The sequence below is a fragment of the Camelus dromedarius genome, chromosome 11 (genome assembly GCF_036321535.1).
Source record: "Camelus dromedarius isolate mCamDro1 chromosome 11, mCamDro1.pat, whole genome shotgun sequence".
Classification (NCBI taxonomy): domain Eukaryota; kingdom Metazoa; phylum Chordata; class Mammalia; order Artiodactyla; family Camelidae; genus Camelus; species Camelus dromedarius.
In genome coordinates this window covers 19,433,103-19,459,734 of record NC_087446.1, presented here as the reverse complement: position 1 = coordinate 19,459,734, position 26,632 = coordinate 19,433,103, and the positions used below count along the sequence as shown (strand labels likewise).

The 26,632-nt window shown below is 36.7% G+C and overlaps 1 protein-coding gene across 4 annotated transcripts in view; it reads right to left on the bottom strand.

The window, feature by feature from the left end:
- SYT1 (synaptotagmin 1) overlaps positions 1-26,632 on the bottom strand; it is a 618,694-nt gene that overhangs the window by 279,678 nt on the left and 312,384 nt on the right. For all 4 annotated transcript variants that reach the window (XM_031463091.2, XM_031463090.2, XM_064491557.1 and 1 more), the window contains exon 3: positions 26,468-26,522. The gene's annotated coding sequence lies outside the window, so the exon portion shown is untranslated. The remainder of the gene's footprint in view (positions 1-26,467; positions 26,523-26,632) is intronic.

Here is a 26,632-nt window from a genome sequence, read left to right as displayed (position 1 = left end):
CTGTTTGGTCATGTGGGTATTGCATCCAATAGTATGATTTGGCTGCAGTCATGAAAGAACAAGCAGTAGTTCAAGGTCAAAATTAGCTCAATGGCAGTGCTGTGTCTTTGGGATCAGGAGCCCATTCCTGGAAGGAACGTGCCAATATGTATGAATGAATAGCTTCTTGTACTTTAGAGGTGGGGCTGGCGAGATCCAGTGGGGCCAAGGCTTTGTCTAAGGGAGCTCGGATCTTGAAGCAGACACTCTATGGTAGGTCAGTGCAGTGGCTGGAGCTGGGCAACAAAGGCGGGGCTAGAACTTGCTGGGACTAGTGGGAAGACACTCCAGGCCCTACGCACTGCTGGGATGAGGCTGGCAGTAAAGCATCTGACCTTCGTCAGGTTTGACTCAGGAATTGACGAGGGTGGGTCCGGCAAGTGAGAGAAAGGAGAAGAAAAACCCACCAGTGAACTACTTACACTGGTAGAGAAAATTTAAAAATTGTCTCAGTTAATTAAAAAAAAAAAAACCCCACAACCACTCCAATTATTTAGGATCTCCCAGACAATGTGACCGGATGACTCTTCATTTTCAAATAAGCTCTTTAAACATTACTAATTTGTAGCCAACCCTGGAGAATGAGCTTTATGATACAAATAGTTTTCACACTTAATAGTCTTATACATGGACTCACATGGAATGTTTGACACAGTACCCACTACGGGAAAACAAAACCAAGGAATAGGAATCACCATTATGTTTCATCTGATCAGCTTAGTTTTAAAAAATCTAAAACCATAGATGTACCCACCTCCAAAGAAAGCAGTAAGGAATTAACAGAAGGCACAAAGGTGATGACATATAGAATGTCATGGTACTTCTTAGGAGATTTTAGTTCTCTCTCTATTCTTAAAGCAGATATAGTTTGTGACTTATAATCATCCGATCCATATTTACCTCTAATTTGCATACTTGCCCCTTCCTATGATTTTCTAAAAAGATGACTATAGGATGAAGAAGATAGAAATCCTGATAGAGTAAAATCATGCCTGGCATCACTGTCATTCTCTCAGACTCCACAGACTTGTTTTATAAAGAGGAGAGGCTCTGTCAAACGTGATGAATAGTGGCATCACGGACCACAGAGGAGGAGGTGACCTTGGAGATCAGATAGCCAACATCCTTCTTTTACAAATGAGGAAAGTAAGACTTGAGGATTAAGTTCACAGAACTAATAGTAGACATTTTAGATCTAGAACATAAATATTAAAGCATCAGAAGCACTTCCCCGCAGCACAAAGACAGCTAGGTGTTTCATCTTGAGACCTAGTTAAACACGGCTCTGTTTACTTACATGGGGAAAGGTTCTTTGGCTAAGCTCTGCATCAGACTTCAGAGACAGACACTTGCTGGGAAGAAAGAGCTAAATGGCTGCCAGAGCCAGACAGAAAAGTCTGCTTGGACCAGCACACAGAGAAGTTCTAGTGGGTATAAGGAGAGAAATTCAAGAGAAGTAACATAGGTGGAGAGTGAGTCTGTAGACCAAAAAGAGAAATTCATTATGAAATTCAGAAGCCTTGGTGATTTTGGCCAGGGAGCACAAGATTGGGTGAACTGAGAGGGAGGAAGTCATGTTATCTCTTTTACAAGAGTATGACTAGAAATGTTTCAGTTACAGTTCTAGATCCCACAAATATAGGGCTCTTGTAGTGCTTGGTTCTGGAAGTACATACCAATTTGTATAGGGTGAGTGCCTCTAATTAGTGATCCCTGAGATCTTTATAACATTTCTGATTTGAGGGTTTAGAGTAAGGTATATAGTAGTTTTGGTCTTAGTCTCACTGGGCAAAGCCAGAAATAAGAAGCAATATCCAACCAGTTCCATTCCTGGCCACAAGGGGGGAGCTGAGCTTATGCCCCAGTGTCCTGGCCATGCCCAGTTCAATAGGGACAGACCCCTGGAAGCACGTGCATGAACTGAGTTTGAGAGCACACTCAGAGCGGAACCCACATGCTGGGACTCAGAGGAAGTTCGGTCTTTTGGGCAAACCACGGCCTATGTCAGGAAGAATGGCAATGGCAGGACACACATTCAAGTCAAAGGTCAAGAATAGGAGTCTGAGAAGTGAATTTGGGATGTCTCGGCTCATGAGTCAGCAGAACTCATGGATGAAGAATGACTAATGGTCTGACCTTTGATTCTGAAAATTGTTTATCACCAGGTAAAGTGATTGCAACAGCCAGGCCAGAGGTCATAGAACAGGTGGGTTTTAGAAGCATGAATAACAAGAGAAGGGTTGAGTTTCAGGTTTCTGGGGGCTGTCATATTGGGAAGCTACCAAGTCAGAGAGCAAGGCACAAAGACAGAGGCAGAACCTGAACACAAATGCTGTACAAGTGTCCCATGGATCTAGGGTGACTTACATTCCTGATGCTGAAAATGGGGAGCAGTGCTGAATCCACACGTTGGGGCCACACAGACAGCACAGGGCAGGACACGGCGTCAAGTGCTTTCCAAGACAGTGAATGAGGTGAACACATCCGGGCACGGGAGTCCCGAGACGGGGCGTTATTCTGAAGGTTAACCAACTGCTAGTAAGCCCCCAGGATTTGATCAGAGGTTTCATTCAGTCAAAACACTCCCCGTGTCTTGGTCTCTGCTGCAAAATGCAAAATGTGCAGAACTGTAACATACTTATGGAATACAAACACATTATTATTTATAGATGGAAGCTAATGACTGTAATGAAAGCGGAGCATTTTAGTTAAATAAGCAAATAATCAAAATTGACAACACAAGGGTAAATAAAGCCCAGATTAATTAAGTTGCTCATTATTTTTCCTTGTAGCAGACATCACTTTGTGTTGAGTCTCCCTCTCTCTCCGTATATATATATCTTACGCATAGACACACACACACACACACACACACACACACACACACACACACAACGCATTTGCAAAGAGGCAGTGATAAAGAAACAAAGACAGAGATGGACAGGCACACAACTAAATGTAGTATTCTGAGTATGCCAAAGAATTAATTAGGGCTCATAATACATTCTGAAAGGGCAATGAAAATTTTGCTCTGCCTCTTGCCCTCTCTGTTCCAACACACTGGGCTCTTGGATCCCTGGGAACCCTGCAATATTCCAGCCTCAGGAATTTTCACGTACTGTCTTCTTAGCCAGGAAAGCTCTCCCCCAGGCAGTGGTGGGATTCACACCCTCACTCCCTTCAGATCTCTGCTCAAATGTCTCCTTCTTGGAGACAAATGTCTCCTCTATCTGATATATATATATATAGGGCCAACCTTCTAGTCTTCCAGCATTTCTAAATCTAACCCTACTTTTTTTTTTTCCCCTTGGTATTTATCACTCATGGAATACTATTTTTTGTAGGTTTATTTTCTGTCTCCCTACTTTAGGATTGTCAGATTCAGCGACTAAAAAATCCAAGGCTCCCAGTTCAATTTGAATTGCAGATGAACATCAAAACACTTTTACTATAAATGTGTCCTAAATACTGTATCAGACTAAAACTAAAATATTATTACTTGTTATTACTTAACACTGAAAACTTACTCATTGTATAATTACTGAAGTGTGTCCTAAATATTGCATTGAACATACTTTTACTACAAATGTATTTGCTGTTGACCTGAAATTCAAATTTAAGAGAGCATGCTGTATTTTTCCGATGACACCTCTGCCCACCCCTCCCACCAAAAGAATTTCAGCCATTTGAGGATGGGGAACTTACAACCCTGTATTTACTGCCTGTATGTATTGTTGTGTGTTGAAGTCCTAACCCTGGTACCCGTGGATGTGACCTTATTTGGGAATGGGGGCTTTGCGGATGTCATTAAGATGAGGTTATACTGCAGGAAGGTGGGACCTAAATCCAATACGACTGGTGTCCTGCTAGGAAGAGGAAAAGAGACAGAGGGAAGATGGTCACGTGAAGACAGGGGCAGAGGTGGGACTCATGCTGCACAAAGGAGAGCCCAGGGCTCCTGGGGCTGGAAGAGGCAAGGGGGGCTCCTTCCCTAGGGAGTCTGTGGGAGGCAGGGCCCAGCGGACTCCTTGATTTTGGATTTCCAGCCTTCAGAACAGTGAAAGAATAAATTTCTGTTGTTTTAAGCCATCCAAATTTTTGATACTTTGTTAAGGCAATCCTAGGAAAGAAATACAGTAGGCATTTACTAAACATTCATGCTTTGGGATCCAGTTTTCCAGCCTAAGATATTTACTGTCCACAAGTGTAATTACTTCTTCCCTTGTACTCTCAGTGCAAATTTAGTAGAGTTTGTTTCTTTCTCTTTCTCTCTTAGACTAAGCTTTTAAAGGGCAAGGTCCATTTCACTTACTATTTTTAACTTCAGGGGTCATAATATTGTCTGGCCTAAAAGTTAGTGAATAACATGTGAATTAATCAGGACATTATTTTTTAAATAGTATTGATTTACAATGATTTCTCTACATTTCAGCCCAATGATTACTGAAGAAGAGTCTGTTGCTTTTCAACACCAACGTGAAGTTGAACACAGACTGAATTTCTTCTATGTTTGTATTTTTCCAGTTAGAGTTCAGAGGTAGTATCTTTCAAAAGGGAGGGTCACGATTTCAAGTCACCTACAGCCTTTCGTCTATACATCCTCACTTTCAAAAGGCAAAAACGCTCTTCCTAGATTCAGACTGTGCTCTGAGGGGAACCTAGGTTTGAGGTCTCTAAGATAAGTTTATATTCACAAAGTTTAAAGAATTTTCTACCACTTGGAGGTGTGATCTATGTCAAATTTGGGCTAATTTAAACATTACCAAGCAGTTTCTAATCCAACTTTTTAGTTACATTTTCTGGAATAAAATCAAGCTTGGGGGAAGAAAAGGGGAGAGTAAAACTGAAAAAGCTGTTAGTGACGAAAATAGGAATTAAAATAGAAGTGTAATCTCAAGTATAAGTATAGGCACCAGCATAGGTCTGCAGTAAAACGAGTGATGCCAAATTCCTAAAGTAAAATAAAAACTTTAAAAAGAAGTACAGCCCCAGTGATCGATGGGACTGAAAAACGTGAGCTGAAAACTCTCATTGACTTTCTTTGGCCTCGGGCCAATTACTTAGCCAAGAATTTCTTAACCATAAATCGTCAGTAACAGCAAATTACCTCTCAGGGGTGTGGCTAGAATTTCTTGAAGCCTACAAAGCATTTTGAAGAGAAAAACCCTAAGACTAGACAAATGACTATTTTTGCACTGATGTGTAGGTAGGTCCCTCGGTCTGTCCCGGTCAGTTGGCGAGTCATTCATTCTATATACTGGTAAAGGACTGTTATATAAAACAGTGGGAATTGGCGATAAACAAATTTCAAAAGACAGGCTCTAGTTAAAATGGAAGCATTATGATTTATGCCACCTTGAATAGCTTTGGAAAAATTTCTAAGAGGATGAAAATAGAAGGCATTTTTGAAAATTCTTACAACCCTTGAAAGCATTATGTTCAAGGTTATATTTGAGCCTCTTTTATTTATTGTTCTCATTACTTATTGAATCCGTTGGGCACTGAGATATTTTATTCAGGTCTTTCTAGTTTTTCCATTTTGCATCTTAAGCAGCAGCACATGTATTTTTGGAAAAGATAACAGTAAAAATTACCCTTTCACCCAAGCACTTTTCTCCAATTGAAATAGAAAGACTTGCACTATACTTATGTTTGCCAAGAGGACTGAGTTCCAGAAAGGAATTTTAATATTTGACTATATCCACATTTTGTATTTATCATGTGTTCACTGCTAGAAATATGTGTATATTTTTCTGTCAACGCCAAGTTACGTACAAATGGTATTTAGTAGTCATCATTCTATATAGCAGGAATTTTAACATTCCTTTTTATACTTCAATGTCAATTTTTAATTACTACAAAAGCTAATGCTATAATATTCATAAACAAAATACTAAAAAAAAACCCCTCAGTCTTAACACTCAAACACAATTGTGGAAAAATAGGAATGTGCGTTAACAAGTATAGAAAATAATATATGCTTCTTTTGCTTAAATGTAAAAGAAACTTCAACATTTCTTCATTTAAAAAAATTTTACATAAGAACTTAAGTCAGCATTATGGCTTTCCTTACATATGTAATGTATTTTGTAAACCAAAGAAAAATCGTAGGAGAAGCCGTGCTTAAAAGATGTTCTTGATTAACCTGTCTGCTTCTGGACCTAAGATTTTGGCACCTGCTGTGGTTTATAGGGTTGTGAAACCCTTAGCAGGTGCATTTCCTGTCTTCTTAGTTTCACATCACTCAATAGCTTATAGGTAAGTATCTGTTCTCTTTCTTCTGAGAAATACACTAATTCACTACATCAGTTTACCGACAAAACTGTCCTGATTAGCTGCCTTTCATTTACTGAACTCTGCAGCTTCAGTTTTACAATCCTCTCCAGCCTAACTATGCAGGGAGCTGTGGAGATGGTCCATACTTACATATCCTCTCTGACATGAATAGGCACAGATAAGCTATATTGATCTCAGGTGTTTGTTACTATTGATGATAAGTTAAATTTTCTTATTTGATTTGCTAGATCCTAAAAAGATCCTAAAAAAAACATTAAAAAGACATAAGTAGGAACTTAAAAGAAATAGCCACATTTTTGCCCCTTGGCATTCTTCATGATCCATGAAAGAAAAGACTGGGGAAAATTAGTCTCCATGTAACTTAAAGGCTTTATATTAAAGAGAGTAACATTTAGGAACAGAACACAAGCACCAAAAGCTGTGGCTCCAAATGAGAAATTTTAGGTTAATCTGCAGACAGGAGTTCTATTATTGGATCTTAATAAAATTGAGAACTAGTCTGTAGGGGATGGCATAATATTGTCGTTAAGATAATATCATATTGTCTTTAGTCTTAATGTATTTATTGTCTTATAATTATTATAATCTTACTGTAATTATTATATTTACTATCTATTTGTAATTGGTAAGAAGTTGCATCATCTTATATAAATATTAGCATGTGAGGTAATTACCTATATTTTTCCATCTTTTATATTATCTCTTTCATATAGCTTTTTCGATGGAAAGCTCTTTATAAAACCCTACCTTACAGACAAACCAAATTGTATTTAGCATTTCTGCTTGATTTCTTGTGAATGTGGCACTAAAACATCAGTTGAAAAAAGCTATTTGTCAAATAAAATGTATAGTGTAGAGACATCGGACAGGGACAAAGATATTATCACAACAGGCTTCGTGGAATTCATTAAAACATATGTAAACCAGGAACAAATGATGTATAAAAAGAACTCAGTGGTTTGGTTAAAATCAAATAATAATAATAATGCGTGAAAGAACAAGAATTATCTCCGCTAAGAATCACTGGATCAAATAATTGGTCTTGTGTCAGATGCTCACGAATCACTGGATCAAATAATTGGTCTTGTGTCAGATGCTCATGTAGGCTCCGAACGGTTGGTCAAATAAAACTTCCCTTAACAAACAGTGTACAATTCAAAGAGTTTGTGACTAGATACTTTTTTATCTGGTAACATACAGGGCTTGAAGTTCATTAGTGCTTGTGAAAATAAACAAAATTTGAAATTTGGAGAATTAATTAAAAATACTCATAAAAAAAAAAAAAATTTTTTTTTTGAGGATATCTCCATGTGACTTGAAGACCTTGTCTGAGAAATCATGACTTAATAGCTGCAATTATATTCTATTAAGATGGTTTTTGAATGATCACTATCAAGTAGCTGTTTTATAGTCATATTTTATATATATATACACACACACACGTAAATTAAAAAAATTCTTACTGAAGTGTCATCGATTTACAATGTTAGTTTCAGGTGTACAGCAAAGTGATTCAGTTATACATATACATCCATACATATATATTTTTTCAGATTCTTTTCCATTACAGCTCATTACAAGAAATTAAATCTAGTTCCCTGTGCTATATACAGTAAGTCCTTGTTGTTTATATATATATAAATATATATACTTTAAAATTATTACTGAAATTAAAAATTAGAATTTTAGAAAATGGTTTTATGGTACTCATATCCTCAAGAAAACTTGTTTCTAAGGCTGCCAATGTAACAAAATATTGAAATAGCATTAAAAAAAAAGTTAGACTTGAAATTACATAGGCTTGAATTCAGTTCTTAGATCTTGCCCTTATTAACTCTGAAAACCATTGACTCCCTGGACCTCAATCTGTAAAATGATACATTCCTTATAGCACTGTATTATTATTATATTATTACACTAAAAGGAATAATTAATGTGGGTAAAACTCCTTAGTATAGAGGCTGATACAACATATGCATTCTTATCTTTTATTGTACCAATGTACTGATGATTGAAAATTCTTGGGATAGAGAAGATGGAAAATCAGTTGTCCAAATGTAATAAACACATTCAGACAGGGGGCCTTTTTTTTTTTTCCAATGAGGCATTTATTTGTTGGGTGATGTTTATTAAAAAAAAAAAAAGGACACTAATGAACTCAACTACAAAACAGAAACAGACTTGCAGACATAGTAAACAATCTTATGATTACCAGGGAAAGGGAATTTGGAAAGGGATAAATGTGGGAGTTTGAGATTTGCAAATACTAACTACTATTTATAAAATAGATAAAAAAACAAATTTCTTTTGTATAGCATGGGGAACTGTATTAAATATCTTGTAATAACCTTTAATGAAAGAGAATATGAAAATGAACATATGTATGCATATGCATGACTGGGACATTATACTGTACACCAGAAATTGACACATTGTAACTGACTATACTTCAATTTTAAAAAAAGGGGAAAAAGGGAATAATAATGTAACCAGAAAATAATTGCAAAGCACAACTAGCACTCGAGCTCTGGAGGAATTTATCTACTTCACGTATACGAACAGTTAATCCCTAGAGTAATTTTTTTCAACCTCCATCACCCAAGGATTATGCCCAATTATGATTAATTCTTTAATAATGAAATTGATACCCCTTTCAAACATTTAGACCAGACAGTAGATTACAGTACACTGTAAAATATGCTTCTGAGTAATGATGACCTAATTAATTATTTTACACAGCTTTAAAAAGTTTGATTTACTAATTGGACTCTCAGAAATTGAAAGCAGGAAATAGAGCTGTCCAGCCCACCAGAGGCTTCATTCCATGTGGCACAAAACCAGAGTGAAAGTTGACTTAATTTGTGCTGTTCTGCATGGTTGGGTTTGACAAGTGTGTTTGGGTTTCATAAAATAATCAAAGGTCATTTCTGGCCTGGCTTTTTGCAACTACAGCCCAGATTAATAAGAACGAAACCCAAAGCCTGGCAGCAACCCCATGCATGATGTGAACTCCTGCCCTCCTCTTTCCGACTTGCCACGTGGGTGTGTCCTCACGGAAATAACAGCGTTGCCAAATGATGATACGCAACCCTGAAACTGGGAGGTGCCTAACACATCCTACTTCAGTTTGTACTTGGTGTGTGTGGTCTTCAACAAATAGATTCTCCGTGTCTCTGGTTATAGCCCAGGGCAACTGGATCCTAGGGGAGGACTGTGCTAGCAAAAAGAATTGAGGAAGTTTAAGTGAGCCTTTAAAGTCCAGGACCTGGTGCCCATATCCTGACTTCTCCCCGCTGCCTTTCTACACCACTGAGCATGAAAGTACAGCTAGTATTTGATGTTTTACCTCGAAACCCCAACAAGTCTATATTACAAGGTCTCCTTACAAACTAACAGCCAGAGAGCATCATCCGTGGCCTTGCTTCTGCTCATATCTTGCTAGTTATTTGCTTCAAAGTTCATATAAAGCCTTTTGGAAAACTATGGTTTTTAAGATGATCTTAGCTTTATAGAACTTTTTCCTCTAAGGGATTCCAAGTAAAGAAACTTAAAGGTTTAAAAAAAAAAAGGTGGGGGGGATGACTCAGAACTGACTCTAAAAAATGCCTGGGTTATCACTACAGTTTCCTACTACTTTTAATATTTAAATGGCGTTGAAGTGTCTATCTGCAAATTCCAGTTCCACAGTCCCATGACTCTAAATAAAGTCAACTGTAAGAATTCAATACACCTAAGAGCTGTACGTTTTGTATGAGGGACATCTGAACGGAAGGATCGGCATGAGCTGTGTGAATTTAATAACATAAAACTACCTTTAACCAACATCTGTCACATTATCCTTTTCTTACCATTTCAAAGAATTTTTAAAAGTGCTTTCTTTTAGAAAAGCATGTTTATTTTTATAAACTAGGGGGAATCTTACAATTTAACTAGCTGGTCTGAGCAGGAAGGTTTTTCCTGTGCACGAATACATGACCTAAAAGCACACTCAACTGACTGTCTTGAGGAAATATGCAGGTGACACTTAAGGAGTATGTGTTTCTGGTCTATCTTGGAAAGTTTTAAGGTTTTATTCAGATTTCAGAGACAGACTAGTAATAATTTCTTATTAGAAAGATGATCAAATTGGAAAAAGGTGTAAACTAGTGGATTGTACGTGAGAAATCAACCAAACCAAGAGCAGTTGGAAATCAATTATAGCAAAAAAGTAAAATTATGCCTCACCTTCTCTATTGCTTCTTCTTGAGCATATTTTATGCACCAAGCATTGTATTAGGTATGTTATGAACATTATTTCCTTTATTCCTAAACAGGCAAGTGTTAGAATTCCCACTGTATAAATCCAGTATTACAGTAAATATAATTTAGAATACTTAATGCAAAGAAATGCAACATTGCTCATAGCTGCTGGGCACTGACTCTGCTCCCACTCTGGATGGTAACATGGCCAAGGTGTCACTGAGTTTGCTTTGAGAAGCAGAAGACATAACTCTTACCCTTAATTTGAAGCATACAGACTATGAACTTAGGATTTTCAGGAAGGATACTGTATCCAAAAGTGCACTGCTGCAAAAATAGTTGAGCTTTACACATCCGGTTGTGTGTCCAGTCATAGGCAGCTGTGAACCATCTCTGGGGCACTGGGGACCAAGGGGAGCTACTTCGAGATACGGTGCCGACCTATAGTGTGATCTCGTGTCTGAGAAAATGTTGGATCCTCAGCTAATTAAATTGGAAGCATAATTTTGTTGTGGCTGTATGTGAGTGATTACATGAGCAAGTGTGTAGTCTGTGCTTTTGCGTGTGTGGATGATATCTGTGTAGTGGGGTCTGTGTATGTACGCACATCTCGTATGTGAGTGTGGTCAGTACATCGCGTGTGGGTGATGTGTGTGTGGCACGTGGGGGTGTGAATAATTACTGTGTTCTTTGGTAATTTTTGCAACCCTTTCTCTAGAGCACTAAGTTTCCCTCTTTTTTCCCATCTTTTTCAATTTTCTGCTTGTGACTAATTAAACCATAATGAACAGAAGGAAAATTCACACCAATTCATCTTCTATGCCTATAAATACACAAAGGCTAATAAATTTCCCTTTCTCATTGTGTAATTTTTTACTGAACTATAGATTTCAACAGACAGTGGGGCACATGTTGGTCAGATCTGATTTAGAAATTGAGGAGTGATGATGATAAATTTCAAGATATGATTATAAATATTCAAAAATCATCCTTGAGTTTCTTTTTTCTCAAGATTGTTTATTTTTCTGTTTATCTTCTTGCCTTCCGTGACTGCTAACTATTGTTCCTGCGGTATTTGTTCTTGAGTAGCAGAGAGAGAGGAAAATAAATAAATAAATAAATAAATAAATAAATAAATAAATAAATAAATAAATAAATAAAGCATCGGCTTTTTATTCAATACGTTGTCTGCCGACAGGTATAGCGAGAATTGGAATCAAGTCGCGATCGTTAAGCAGACCAAGGAAGCCTCCTCTGATACACACTTGACCCGTGAGTTTCTAGTTGGAAAGTACAAAGAGGAACCCCTCACCGCCTAGAAGTGATAGAGAAATCAGGGGTTCTCTTAGGATCAATCAGGGCAGGGCTGATACATTTTTAAAAAGGAGAAAATTAAAGCTACAGAGTGCCTGAGCAGGAGAATGAAGAGGAAATGGTGTGTCCCTGGGGAGCAGTTAGTTCCTATTATGAGCACTGGTGTAAATTAGCATAATCAGTCTCGCAGAGACCAACGGGAAACTGGTCACGCATGCATATGGCGGATTTTGCATTATTTAGGAAGATTTTAATGCAGTCATTTGTAGGTTGGGAGCTAAAATTCTTTTGCCTCCTTATTTTATTTGATATATTATAAAGATACATAAAAGTCTGTTTCTAAAATTTGTTAGCTAAGGAGTGAACAAAGATCTTACGCAGAAAAGTAGAAATAGTTTAGTCATAGGAAAAAATAAACTTCCAAATGATTGGGGAAAAAAAAATCTAAGATCTGGGGGGAAGAAATCTAAGATCGGGCTTCTAGTCTTACATAAGATTCATTTTCCCTCATCTCCACCATGACTTCTGAAGCACTCTGAAATGTTTACTTATTTATTTTTCTTTCAGCAAAGGTATCTATTTGAAAAAAAATGTTAATTTCAAATTAACAATACGTTGTGTATGAAATACTGTGAGATAGATTAAATCACGACATGGTTACTAACACCTTCGGTCTGCCTTCCTGCCCCTTCTCTCCCTCTTTTTTTTTCCCCTCTCTCTCATTCCTCTCTTGTCTCCCTTAATTCCATTTCTTCTCTGCTCCCTCCTTCAAACATCCTCTGAGGCTAGCCCTCAGTCCTAGCACGGGGGCTGATGCTGCAGTCACTGAAAAGAATCCTCTGCTGAGCGCTGGGCCTTGTGCTCTAAGTGCTGGAGAGCTCTGTGCAATGCAGGGGTGAGGGGCTGGTGAGGTTTCCCTACTGGTTCTGCTCCTGTCCAGCAGGTGAGATGGGTGCTGTGGTACAGACAGGTCTCAGATGCTCTGGGAATAGCGAAGAGAGGGGGTTAGGTTAGGAGGTTAGGTTAGGAAAAGTGGGGTCCAGCTCTTGAGCCAAATTTTTGATGTTTGAAAGAACATGGCACTTTCTAGAACGATGAGCAGGATCACTTTGTGTTCCTATGGGGGTAGTTGGAGGATAACATGTTGGTTTAACTGTTTTACTTTTTTCTTCTGTTTAATCTTCCGATGTTTTTATTGGTTGTTCCTATTACCTGGTTAGTGCTTTCCATCCCTAAGTTCTGTCAGAGCATCTGATGTCATTGTTTTGAGACAGCAAAGTGATGAGACAGAAATATACTTACTTTTGAAGTTCATGTTACCTTATCCATGTGTGATTCTGTAAGGTGTCCTTTTTCTCTGTCTTTTTCCTCCCATCTGCCCTGTGTTTATTCCTGTATATGAATGAATAAGGTGCTTTGGCATATATGGAGATAAGGGAACAGACTGCAGAGACTAGAGTGTCTTTAAATGGCAAGGATGCTGTTTAAATGGGCTGGGATTTTGGTAGGAGATAGTGAAAAATGATAGCCATGTATATAATTTTCACATAGATTTCTTGGGCATAGAATTTTGGTCTCAAAAATATTATTATACTTCTGCTTAAATATTATTGTTATTACCCAGCTATTGTCTGGGTAAGGATAATCCCTCTAAATTTTCAAGGATGTCAGCAGGTTAATTCTCCAACTGCTTTCTCCCATGATAAAAAATACAAACATAAACTAGTAGTGGTAGAAAATTACAAACGATGCTAACTTAACAAAGGGTCATATTTCAACACAAGGAAATCCACAATCCACTTCAAACCTAGAGCCTCACAATGTTTTATGAAATACAAAATATGGAGACTACTTTTGTGAGGTTAAAAGAGGGACTGTATGTTGAAACTGCTATGCAAACTGTGAGGTAGTCTTCAAATCCAAACAACATTACTATCATTTTATATGTGAGAAATCAAGCACAATTAGAAAGACAGAAGCAACTATTATTATCCTGGGCAAGGGACTTAACCTTTCAGACTCTTAGTTTCCTCATCTGTAAAATGGGGTAATGATATCTACCTTGTAGACTTGTCAAAATTACAGATAACATATAAACATTCCTGTGCACAGAGCTTGGCCAATGGTCGGCAGTCATTAAGTGATATTTTTATTATGATTACAACAGACATTTCTAACCATCCCACGATCTGGGGGAATCAAACAAAAAAGATTATTACACATTTTACTAACAAAACAAGTACCTCCAACTTAATCTATGTTGGATTCCAGGTGTTCAAAAAAAAAAAAACAGAAAACACCTGCGACTTTATATTTCAAGTTTCAGCTGGCCTGGGGGATTTTTCTAAGAATGAAGTTTAAAGAATAAGAAGTACAATGGAATGTCTGAAATAAAACAAGGAGAAGAAAAAAAGAATGATAGAAAATGCAACTCTTAACTGGCAACCGCCCAGGACAAGTGGGTGATTTCAGAATGATAATAAGCCCACACCCCTGTGGCTGTGGGCTGCTCCAAGTTCATGCGCAGTGGGGAACCTTCTGTGCCCTTCAATATCACACTGTACATGCAAGTTATTTGTAACAGAACATTGAAAAGTCAATGAAGGCAAACTCGGTAGGCAGCTACTGTCAGAAAACATCTGAATCAATAGGACGCTATCAGAATTGTCTTTCCCAAGCAAAACACAAAACTGTATTAACCAAAAGCATGACAGCACTGTGAAATTTCCTCACTACAGTAACTTAAAGCAAGCACCTTGCCCAACAGGTCAGAAAATAGTCACGAAATGTCTTTATGGACTGTATGATTAAGGGTCACCTGAGAGGTGTGATGGTTCTGAACAAGAGGCAAGGTCATACACTTTAATCTTTATTTGTTTTTGTAATGTAAGATCATTAAAAAAAATAGTAACACAGGATAGCAAAAATTTATTCTTCTCAAATTTATCTTTTTCATTTGCTACTATTATTCTATTACTAAGACTTCTACAGAATGAGAGATCCAGCAAAAAAACTAACAACAACAACAACAACGAATTAAAACAGTGATTTCCCACTGGTTAGGGATAAACTTCAGACACTTGAACTTGACCTTCATGATCTCATTCTGCCTTAACCCTGACCATGTACTTACATAAATTCCTTAGTAATCAAAGTGGAAAACCAACATGCAAGTTAAGTCGTAGAAGGTCAGGATGAACTGCCTTTTCACTGGTAAAGTTTTTCAGGCAATGTACACCCACGTCCAACTGAATTCCAAATACTTCTTATCTTTGTACTATTATGTTATACCTAATTTTAGAATGTATCCATTCCACTATAATGTGAATTACTCCAGGGCCGAGATGGTGTCTTGCCTTGCATATAACACCACCTAGAATTCCAACTCTGTCATTTATTAGCTATAAAAATCACTTAGCCTTTCTGATAATCAGCTTCCTCATCTGTAAAAATGGTGATAAAGCTTGTCTATTAGATGTGTACAGATACAATACATATATGTGTGTATCTTGCGTTCAGTAAATGCTAGCTATAAAATTAATAAGCACATAAGGGATGTTTGTTGAAAACATGGAGGAATGAAAAAAATAGATGATATCTTACTGATTTAAGATTCATCCAGTAATTCTTGAACAATATTCCATAACACACAGATTGGAAATTAAATGGTAGTATTAGAGAAGTTGAAGGCTATAAATTCACATTCCTTTTCTGAATCAACAATCCTCTTCTTACTATTCTATTTACGTTTAGAGAAATGGCAATTTAAAAATACCCCTAGCTTCTCAAATCTCCTAAAGAAAAGCTAATGTACAAAAACATCAGACAATCAGATGAAGACTGGCTAATTCTAGTCAGAGAAGTTAAAATATGGCATATTTATGACTCATATGCCCTAATTACCTTAAACTCATCTATTTCTATGGCTGATTGCCTATACTCAACTGGCTTTCTGTGATTAATTTTAGCATTTATGAGATAAAAAGAGAGCCATCCTGGAAGTCACAGTCTCATTGCATTTCTATCTTTGCATCTGAAGTTAGGAAACCGCAAAAAAATTCCACATTGGAAAACTACATTATTCAATAAATTATAGAATAAGTGGATAAAAAAATGTAGCCTATACATACAATGGAATATATTATTCGAGCTTAAGAAGGATAAAAATTCTGACCCATGCTGTAACATGGATGGACCTCGAAGACATTATGCTAAGTGAAATCAGTCAGATACAGAAGGACAAAAATACTGTATGATTCCCCTCATGTGAGATACTGACAGTAGTCAAATTCCTAGAGACAAGAAAGCAGAATGGTGATGTCCAGGGGCTGTGGAGAGAGGGAACGAGGTGTAATTGTTTAATGGATACGAAGCTTCAGTTTGGGAAGATGAAAAAGTTCTGGAGGTGCATGGTGATGCCGTCTGTACAACAGTGCGGATGTACTTAACACTACTGAACTGTACACTTAAAAATGGATAAAACAGTCAATTTTATGCTATGAATATTTTATCACAATTTTAAAGGGTCAAAATAAATTATAGATCTGTCTAGGGCTAAAGAACACAACTCTTGAAAATAAGAGCTTACTGGAATGGGGTATTTGAGTATATGGATGAATCTAACTTTAGTGGGAAAAAAATGAGAGAAAAGAAAGTTTTCAATACAGCCAGCACTAGGATAGATCTGGTTAAAACAGGTCATGTCTTTAGTTCAACCAGCACTACGCGCCTACTCTGTGCCAGGGTCTGGGATACAGAGATGATGTGCATACCACGCCCAGGGAGTTCACCCTCTCATAGAGAAACTCTTCCAACATCGCTCCGGGGTAAGTCTGAAATTTGTGTGCCTAAGAGAACAGGTCTCGGCATTATGTAACTCAGGTCTGCATCTGGCTCAAAAAAATCATTAGCTATGCGACATTGAGAAAGTTAGCTTGCTCCTCAGACTCTGTCTCCTCATTTATGAAATATGGATATGAATACAAACTTCACAGGGAAATTATACAGAAGGCGCTCAGGAGGGAGTAAACGTTCAGTTCGCAGTGACCACCTCAGCTGTCGAGTCCTAGGGCAGAGGCACCGGCTGGCTGGGGCTGCCTAACAGCCTGGTGCAATGAGGACCAGCAGGCTGGCTCGGCCTCACTGTGTCACTTCCATAACTGTTGACACCAGCACAGGAAGAACACAGCCTTTGGTCATTACTAGTATTCTTGAAAACATAACTATTTACATCCAGAGTTATGATAGAAATTGAAAATGAAAATTGAAGTATTATTTCCTCGATCCACATTGTCCAAGAGAATGGGTGGTCGAGAGGGTTGCGATGGACTGAAAGTTCACGTCCCCGCAAACATTCACACGTCAAAATCCTAATGCCCAATGTTCTGGTATTAGGGGGCGGAACCTTTGGGGGATGATTGGGACATGAGGGTGGAGCCCTCCTCACGAGTGGGATTAGTCCCTTAGAAAAGGGCTCTGCAGAGCTCTCTTGCCCTCTCTCTGCCACGTGAGGCTGTGATGAGCAGTCTGTCATTGGAAGAGGGCTCCACCAGGGCGTGACCATCCTAGCATCCTGATCTCAGGCTCCCAGCCTCCAGAACTATGAGAAGTACATCATGTTGTCGATAAGCCACCCTCAGCCTAGAATGATTTACTCTCGCAGCCTGACCTGACGACGGCAATGGTACAAAGAAAACAGCTTCCTCCACGTCGAGAGGGCACTTAAGTATTTACGTCATGAATTGATGCTTGTATATTTTGCATATCACAAAGAAATTTTAGGTGTTAAATAGTAGACGAATAATATTTAAGCATTTACTTTAATTAAGTTACACATTACAGGAGAAAAAAGCACAGTTAATTTCTGCCGACTACTCTTTGTTGACAAGCTTTGCGAGAGCCCCTGGGAAAACTTGGAGAGAGATCCTGGGCTCTTAAGTGGAGGGTCAGAGAGAAAGGCTGACATCAAGAGCCGTGCAGGATGCTCCCTCCAGGGCTTGCGGTGCCTGTCCCCAAATATTGCCACCCACCCTACCTCAGTTCGTCACTGCAGGACCCCACACTGCGTCAAATCCCTTATGTCACTTGCTTACTTGGGCTGACAACTGTGCGTGTGTAGGGGGTGAGGGAGCAGAGAGAATGCAGGGCTGGTGTGAGTACTGCGACCTGGTTCTCCTTTCCTTAGACGTTCCCCTGTGCCAGCCGCATGGATGCATTCTGATCCAGAGCAAAGTGGGGTTAAGGGATTTGAAGCCGAAACCACTTTAAAGAAAAGGCAGCTGGAGAATGTCAGATGAGAAGCAGAATCTTATCAGGAAAAAAGGCAAAGGTAGAAAGAGGTGTGGCAGTGTCGAAAGCCAGCTTTGCTGATTTTTCAGATTTGGGGCAGGGTCGAATGAGTGTCAGAAGAAATGGAGAAACACTTGGCTCCTGCCTCCCACCCGCCTCACTCATCATCCTGTCCCCAGTCCCAGTGCGGGAAATATGTGGTTCAGCAACAGACCGTGTGTTTTCATGGGTCTGTTTGTGCAACCACTCTGGGTGAATATTCACCTTGTGTAATAAAAAACATCTTAAAATGAATTTCATTACATAGCTTTCACAGGTTGGGAACTGCCTGCATTTTCTCCATTTTTTTTTTACGCTGACTCAATAACAAATTTGGGTTTGCCTTTTGTAAAATATATTGAGAATTATTCAAATCTTTTCATAATTGGAAACAATGAACATATGAATACTTACACAAATATGCAAACCCATCTTTTCTAGAATTATGTTAATAGGCATCATCCAGGTAAATAAAAAAAATCTTGCATTCTAGAATACAGTAGTATTATAAATGCTATCACATATAAAATGCTTTAAGACATAGCTGGGGGGCCATGATGAAAAACTTCCCTAAAATAAGAAAAGGGTATTTTAAAGTACAAAAGAGAAGGAAAATTCAAGGCTAAATAATGTTCAAATAGTATATACCTAATAAAAAATAAATAACTTCCCTGGCGGTGTTAAAGCAAATGTGTCAGTGCTACATGCCAACATACAATGGAGAAGCAAAAACCCTAAGCAACTGGCAAAACTGCTAAGAATTATTTCTTACATTTCAGACTGTTGAAAAGTCATATAATACCATATTGGGGGGGGGGGTCACTGAGCGAGCAAACCAATGCATTTTGAGCATTTGTTTAGTGACTTTATTTCTTCAGGCTGAAACATTTTTTACCACATTATCAACACAGGCATTGCCAGGATTCTTTTTGAAAATGGAAAAATAAAAACAATAGTGGGGTTAAGCAATTCATCTTAACCATGAGAACAGGAGACATAAATTGCGCAAATGTACAATGGAGCATATGTTGAACCAGATTTTTCATATTTCAGGATGGGAAAGAAATAAAATTGTAGCCTATGTCAGGATTAAATTTTAAGGAAAAGAGGAAAAAGATACTTAGCATAAACAGGACTTGACATGAAAAGGGAGAGTGGTGGTGGTATTTATATTCCATGTCAGTATTAGGAAGGGATTTTTAGGATATTTGCAAAAGAATGACTTAAACAGTAAAGCAAAGTGAAATGATAGATAAAAAAATTTATTAACAGAAAATAACTGAAGTACTAAAATTGAGGAGAAACTCAATTCCTTACTATGGGTGGAAAAGCAGCAAAATAAGAAATTTTGTGGTCTAAGATTTACTGGATGAAAGAGTAGTTCTGTGACTTCAGTTTCAGGTATTGCATGTAACATTTTATGTAACCTTTTTCAAAGGAGAGTATATCTTTTTGCCGTGCAGTGGCATAACTCGGTCTTTACAATGGTGCATGGAATAACGTATGTTGTGTATAATTTACTTCTGGAATCTGCTCAGCCTGCAGCTTGGATAGGTTTATTATCTCTGGAGAAAATGACCCCATTTGTGACTCCAAAGGCAGGCATTTCATGGTAGGCTAGAAATTCTCTTTGGTACCCTAGACATCATGATACATACTGATTCAGCTTACTTGTAGAACCATGAAGACTGTCAAAATGACTGTCAAAATGTCCCTAGTCTTATTTTTGACCTCTCAGAAAGGGAAGTCATGCTATTGCCCTGTTCTAATTTTGGCAGCATTTGCTTTAAGAAGGGAGAGGGCTCCTGGCGGACTGTTACTGTATCAAAACCAAACTTCATCCTGCATTCAGCATTTCTAGCCAGCCTTCACTTCTCTTTTTCCTTCATACTTTCCTTCCAGACTTCTCTGTGTTTTCTAATTTTAAAAGAATGCCCTTTTAATATCACAAAGATATCTTTCATAGCTAAGGTCATTCTAAGTGAAGTAAGCCAGAAAGAGAAAGAAAAACACCATATGATATCACTTAAGTGTGGAATCTAAAAAAAGACAAACTTATTTACAAAACAGAAACAGACTCACAGACCTAGAAAACAAACTTATGGTTACCAGCGGAGGAAGAGGGTGGGAAAGGATAAATTGGAAGTTCGAGATTTGTAGATCCTAACAAATATAAATATAAAATAGATAGACAAGTTTCTTCTATATAGCACAGGGAACTATACTCAATATCTTTTGGTAACCTATAATGAAAAAGCATATGAAAAGGAATATATGTATGTTCATGTATGACTGAAGCATTATGCTGTACACCAGAAATTGACACAACATTGTAAACTGACTATACTTTAACTTTTTTTCATTTTTTTTAAATTAATGTAACAACAAAATTATTTCCTGAACTTACCATATTAACTCCTATAATAAACACTTAATAAGCATGTATTGGAATTCTAATGTGAAACCTATAAAATAGGACTTATCGTCTTCATTTTAATACATTAAAGACAGTCTGACTAACTTCAGAACTTCACATGATATCTTTAAAACCATACTGCTGGTTTTAAAGCATTTCCCCTTATTCTCTTTTGTAATGGTACATTATATCTCGGAGTCATGAAAGACGGTAAAGTTTTCAGAACAAATGAAGACTACTTCTGATGAGAGCATCCAAATCAAAGACTCATGTTTCTAGAGATAAAAAGTGTTCTGAATTCTGCTGAATAATTATAACAGCTAACTTTAATGTAGTATCTGCAATCCTGAGGTCTCCTAAATTGCCCGAAATCCCACAGCTAATAAACGGTAGAGTTGGGATCTGAACACAGAGTGAGTTTCAAGAGCCAACTACGATGCTACAGTACATTTATAGAAGGCTCCTTTTTACCCCGTTTATTTATTTTTTAATTCTTCTTATTTTTTTACTGAAGTGTAGTTGATTTACAGTGTTTCAGGTGTACAGCAAAAGGATTCAGTTATACATATACATATATATATGTATATTTGCAGATTCTTTTCCATTACAGCTCATTACAAGAAACAATATAGTTCCCTGTGCTATATTGTAACTCCTTGTGGTTTATCTGTTTTACACACTGTAATATGTATCTATTAATCCGAAACTCCTAATCTCTCTCTCTCTCTCCCTTCTCTTTACCCCCTGGTAACCACAGCTTGTTTTCTATGTAGAAGACTCCTTCTTTAGCATTCTAGGAAATGCCCCAAGTCAAGAAATGTGGTTTAGCTTTGCTTTATCATGAAAAATAACAATTGTGGGAAACCCATCTTACCCAACTGTCCCAAAGAAAGCCACAGAATTCTCAATCATTTGGTAAATGAAGACATGAAATGATTCTGAGCACAGTTATTCAGATGAGTATCTTAGATTACCGTTAAGTGTAAGTATTATTCTCTTTATAAAACAGACATTCCAATATTTGTAATTAATTACAAGCTACTTGATGGCAGAGGCTGTGCTTTGTTCACTCCTATATCTCCAACACCTGAGACAATGTATACAGTAGGTACTCACTAGCAACTTTAAAGAATAATGAATAAATAAAGGAAAACATTTCCCAAGTTATAACAAGGATTTTAAAGGGAATAAGCCCAGATAATGTCATAAGCATAAAAATCTAAGAAGCGTATAATGTAAGCATCCATTTTATTGTTAATTAATTTGCAAACAAGATGCAGACTATAGTTCTTTTTGTTCAGGTGACCTTTTATACTTAGGGATATCATTCCTTTCAGTTTTGGTTCTACTTTTTCTAACTAAAGATAGCTGTCTTTAATAATTAAACTCTCCTACCATGGTTTAATGTTAGCATCTGAAGGACAAATAGGCAGGATGCAGTCTAATGTTTATTGATAAAAGTGGTGTTATTTGTACATCAAGTATTCCTCATAGACTAATGACACAAAAAGTGATATATTCTTTCCTTCCACCTCCTCTCACCGTGTCATCATTCACACAGGAAAATGAAATACTTTGCCTTGACCAGTTAAGTGTTTATCCCTTTTCAAGTTACCACTCTCAGATAATCAGACAGAACTGAATTCAAATGTTCACTCTGCTGCTTACTAAATTAGGCTAACTTTATATGGCTCTCAGTTCTTATTTTCATCATCTATAAAACCCAAAATCACATAGGAAGAGTTCTTTTGATAATCAAATGAAATTTAATTGTATAATAAGTGGAATATCTAACACAAACTAAGAGCCCAATAAACATTCCCTTTCCTTTCCTAAATCTCTTCCTTTTGTATAAGAACTCTTTTAGGTCTCTGTATGAGAAAGACGCTGATCAGGAGTAAGGATAAATTATAAATTCAAGGAAAAAGGAATTTTTTTTCTCAATGGTCATTATTGTCTGTAACAGATGTCAGTCAATAATTTTGGTTTCATCAGTAACACACTATTGTCAAATGATATTATTGGGTTCCCAAAATAGTAAATGCAAATTTTCATACAAAAGGAAGTTTTTTTTGTAACAGTGTAAAGTCTTATGCAACAATGTAATAACCAAAATTTATAATTAGGCCTCTTTGCAGCGATACCCATACATCTAATTAGATCGAGTCTTGGGAAGTAGACTGGGCAGATTTATTTATTTTTTCATTATCCAGATTAAAAAATAGAGAATCAAAGAGGTAATTGCTTAACTGTCGCTGACGGTAGATTATGTGTGTGTATTATTATCCAGTAGTAATCTAGCTGTGTAATCTTGAGTGTCATCACTTCCCCCAGGGCTTTCCACTATGCGAGGGGGAGCTGGATGAAGTCAAGATTCAAACTCCGATTTTCTAATTTCCCCCTCTGTATACGTATAATCCTTTCCACGGTGAACGTCATCCTAATGAGCTATATCAAGGTAAAATTTTAGGCAGGTAGAGAGTAAGCAGTTATTTATATAAAATTTCATTAGAGTTTTGGTTGAAGGAAGTGTAAAATTTGAGAAGAGGCTCCTTGAAGCAATCTGAGACCCTCAGTTCCTGTATAAATGCTTTCCGTTAATAGGACGCACAGGAAAAAATAGTGGGTGGTTAACAAAGCCAGAAATTTTTCCTGATTCTGTTATTAGATACAAGAGCTTGGATAAATGACTTGTCTTCTCTGTCCCTCTATAAATGAGGATATTAGGGGAGGTAATATCTATTTGGCCTAATATCTTATTTTATAGACAATTTTTTCCCTAGCTCTGTACTATTAGATATTACACACACACACGTCTATACTTTCTGATTATAAAGAGTGGTTTGACTAGTTGAAATTTGTGAGGGGCAGTTACAAATAATGTCTGTTCTCTAATGAATCACAAGCTCTTTCCCAGTTAGGACCTTTCTTACTAAAAACTTCTTACTTTATTTGGTGTGCCAGGGAAGCAAGAATGTCAACAATAGTCATGCGATGAGTGAGAACACGAACTCCCAGTGGTATTTAAAAAGGTTTAGCAAATCTAGGATAATGTGCCTAGTTTCCAAGAAGCATGCCTGAGCATATGATTTTTTTTAATGCATCGTCTTTGTAATTATTTTTTTTCCAGTCTGTTTAGAGTCAATAAAGACCTGATTGACCCATGGAGTTCTTGAAAGTACCACTAAGTGTTCAGCAGTTGAGAGGAAAATTATTAATATAAAATTCAATCTCTAATGGCCCTCTTTCCTTATTTCTCCTTTCTTTCTTAAGCACAAAGTGTTTTTGTGAAATATAAGTGCATTGGGCTCTAACGATCTCTATTAATATTTTAATCAATTACCAAATCACTCTTAAGCTATGGACTTTGAAGTAAAATTATAAGAGGTTTGTGTGGCTTTCCTCTGTTAGACGTCTTTCATTTGTAAGATTTGATTCAAATAGGAATTATAAGAGTTGATTTATTAGCCCTGGGCTTATAGTACAATTGTATATTCTATAGATGAAGACAAGAAAAACAGTCACTGTATAATCCAATGTCTTCACCATGTATCATGCTTTATTCCATGTACTGACTCCCTAATGCATGAACTCTTTAGAGATTAAGATATGTATTAAGACACATTTTGACTACACCATTTTAATTCAGAGCACTTCTCCTCATAAATATTTTATTAAGTAAAAAAAAAAAAAAAAAACTATTCCTTTTTATTATTCAGGCTCAAATTGAGTCTTTTTTTCCTTACAGTTACTTATGAGTCCTTTAGCATGTAGTTGTTAAATAAAAGGCAATTAAAACCTGAAAGGAAAAACTGACCCAAACTAAAAATTCACCAAGAAAAGGCAGGATTTCTTTCTTGGAAACATGTAGAGTGGTTTTTTTTTTTTTTTTTTTAAGAGTATTCCAAATAAGCAGATCTCATCACTTAAATCAATTCACACCAAAATATGCTATAAACCCTATTTCAATAAAATTATGAAAACTACAATTCAAATTAAATAACTTCTATAAGCCACACTGGATAAACAGACCAAGTAAGTTACAGATAAGTCAGATCAGATAAAAAGCCACTGACGGATTTCCACAATAAAATTATGATAAAATGACTAAGAAGCTGTGAGAAGCTAGGGTAGATATTATCTGGCTCTTATAGAAAGACCTTAAAACAAATATGTATGCTTCTGTCATTTAAAACTTCAACCTTTTCCCCAATGAGTAATGTACAGTAATGTACAAATTGAAATTATGCTTAAAAACTGGAAATATATATCAAAACAACAAAACAAAATTTCAAGAGAGGCTTGACTCCTGTGGGACGACTGCCAGGTGTTGCTATGTTTTGGCTGAGTGACTCGGCTGACACTTTGGTCAGTAAGATGTTGGGAGAGGCGGGGGGAGACGTCATAAAGAAACTGCTAATTTGAGTGAATTGCAAGATGTGAAAATTAAATGAGCAATTTTTTTTTACATGATAGTAAAACCTGATTCTTTAATTAGCCTACTTATACCCAGAACGTGTTTGTAAACACGTTCTGCCACCTCAAATGAGCAGTTCACATATTTGGAGTTGATTGTTTAAATCGAGAAACAGTTTTTGAAAGTTTTGAAGTTTGAATTTTTATAAATATCTGACTTTAAAGCAGAAAGTCTATAGCCATCCATAAATAACCACAGCCAAAAGTGAGGTGATGTGTTTTGTGTAAAGTGAGGCATCACAGGGATAAAATCCTTCTCTCTCCCTGCTCCTCTCACACTTCAAAAAGGAAGAAACTAGATTTAAGACAAATTACATTTAGGTCATCATCATCCTGACTAGATTTAATCATTTAGAATTAAGATATGATTCATGCACTAAAGTCTTTTAGGTGCTAGAAAATTTGATTACATAAGTGTAATTTGTATATATCCTAGAAAAGTTATTTATGAATTTCTTTTTTATATCACATGTACATCCTTTCTATTAAACTTTATTTTGATATATATCGAGATAGAGATCTATCATTTTGTTAATTCACTACATTTTACTTTAAGTGGTCTTTGACATTTCAGAGAAGTACATTTGCAAACTTGTTTCAAAAGGATCATAGTATTAAAAGCGATGTAACATGGGTCAGAGTGGATTTTGCTTTCCTGTATTTATTTGATTATTTGTTGACATTCACCTATTCAGAATTTCTACATCTAGAAAATCACTATAATGTTACTAATTCTACCAGAAAGAATGAGATCAAGAATACACTTAATTTTGTTTCATAGAAACATATTTAGGAAAGCAATTAGCACCGTCAAATAATGGCTATGTAAGGAAATACAGGTCATAATTAAGTTGTGAGTAGGTTGGAAAGAAATCTAATGAGATTAAGCTGTAAGTTTTAAAGCCTGCAGATGGTTGTCATGTTAAAATAATTCTAATTTAATGACTATAAACAAATCAAGCATACTGATTCTGCGTAAAATTTCGTTCAACGTGAAAAAAATTTGTATCACATACAGAGAATGCAAGGTGCTTTGATTAAATTTTACTTACTGCTTTTTTTCTTCAATAGAATTTAAAATGATATGATGCTAGTAAAAAAAAGTGATGAAATCAACATAAACATTTCCTGCCACATACATGTATCACAAGGATTACCCCTGGTCTCTTATCCAAGAGGATTATAGGATAAAGGATTTGCAGTGAAATGAAATTGAGTTTCAGACAGCTTCACTTGCTTAGTATGTTAGTTTCTTATCTTAGAAAGTAGAAAGGTGAATATTTCTATTAAAGATATTTGTACGGTCTTCCTATTTTATAGAAACTCAAGTATAATTGTTGTCTCATTTAAAGTACTTACTGTTCTGTAGGAATTCTGGACAGTCTTCGTTTTCTTTCCCTCAGATTTTTTTTTTCTAAAAGGAAAAAAAACAGCATACACAGTGGTTAGGCGACTACACATAATTCAGAATTATTTCAGATTACCATGACTATAACTGATTCATTTTATTACTTAATATTTCTA